Genomic DNA, 1646 nt, shown 5'->3' on the forward strand with positions numbered 1-1646 from the left:
AACACTGGGTCATGAAGTCAATTGATGGTACTTCAGTTTTAATGTGTGTGCACACAGAATACAAACTGTGAGGCCCCAGTAAGGGTACAGTTGTTTGATTAAGCTTTTTGTTTTCAATTTTATATCATATTATCCTAGTATTGTGGTCAAAAAGGGTACAGAAAGCATTTTACTCGGCCGAACCTCTCCCCAGGTGTGTGCCCAGATGTGTGCGCGCCTGTGGGTGGCAGGGGGAGGGCGAGGTCAGAGTAGAAAGAAGGAAGCGGAAGAGAAGGATACAGCGAATCTCAGAACCCTAAGGATTCCTGGAAGACAGAAGTGAAAAGCACGAGAGAAGTTTGACAGCAAGTGCCCAGCATGAAAATACCGTGTTCAGAGCTAAGACACTAGGACTCTGTCTGTATCTGAGGGTGGGGTTTGAGACCCGCCCAGCTACGGTATCCACATCACTCTGCACACTCTGGTGGGACCCTGGAGGATGAAGTCAACGATTACCAGTCTTGAAGTCAGGAAGACATTTTAACACTGAGATGAGGCCAGACCCAGAAAAAGCATGCCTCTCAGTGTACATGTTACCTGCACCAATGCAAAACCAATTTCAAAAAGTGTGATTAAACCTCAGGAGCATTAATATGCAAGGGAAATCGATTGTGGGATATCCACTGTTATCAGTGATGTAATCCTCATTCCATGCACTTGCTGTTTTATTTTATTGAACTTAGGGAAGATGCGTGGTCACAAAGATTCATTTAATAATTTTAGTGTCTAGCCCAGTTCTTCTCAAGGTTTTAAACAATTCAACCATGAATTCTACTACTATGTGGGTTTTTCAAGAGCTCAACCTTGGGGCACCTGGGTGGCTCAGTCAGTGAAGTGTCTGCCTTCGGCTCAGATTATGATCACTGGATCCTGGGATCCAGCCCCGCATCAGGCTCCCTGCTCAGCTTCTCTCTCTCTCTCTCCCTCTGCCCCTCCTCCCTGCTCATTCTTTCTCTTTTTCTCTCAAATAAATAAATCTTTAAAAAAAAAAAAAGACCTCAACCTTGAATAATGGGGGCAGGGTTGCCAGAAATCGCTACCCTCAATGTATCATTACCCCTAGTAATACTTTTCTATACTTTTCCATTCACCTATACCAGCATCCCCAAACCGCCTAAGCTATATTATTACCTGGAAAATTAAAAAAAAAAAAAAAAAAGACTCCTTGGTCCCATCTTAGACTCACTGAATAAGAATTTTCAGGGATTAGGAACCAGGAATTTTTTTTTTTATTATCCCAGGAAAATTCGGGTATATGGCTACGTGTGGATATCACTGCCATTCAGCACCACGAGCTCAACGGCCTTCCAGATCCCAAATGTATAATAAACATCTCCAAATGAGTCACAGGAAAACGGGGACGCCAATGGTGAATAGATTTCATCATGAATAGAATATAAATACATATGAAATTAGAATTCTAAAATGCCTTTAAATACCACGGAACAAGTTTGCCATACTGAGAATCATCCAAATTATAGTTTTGCATATTCGCCATTCTACCCACAATTTTCTTATTGGACGTGTTTTTTATATCCTTTCAAAAGATATTACCATAGCTGCTTCACAAAAATTTCCCTGTCTCTGACCACAAGCTACTCTGGTAC

General features: G+C 41.9%; 1 protein-coding gene across 6 annotated transcripts in view; it reads right to left on the reverse strand.

The window, feature by feature from the left end:
* Nucleotides 1-1646, reverse strand: part of IRF2 (interferon regulatory factor 2) — a 79771-nt gene that overhangs the window by 47656 nt on the left and 30469 nt on the right. The gene's annotated exons all lie outside the window — the stretch shown is intronic.

Source organism: Ursus arctos, unplaced genomic scaffold (genome assembly GCF_023065955.2).
Source record: "Ursus arctos isolate Adak ecotype North America unplaced genomic scaffold, UrsArc2.0 scaffold_27, whole genome shotgun sequence".
In the NCBI taxonomy this organism is placed as follows: Eukaryota; Metazoa; Chordata; class Mammalia; order Carnivora; family Ursidae; genus Ursus; species Ursus arctos.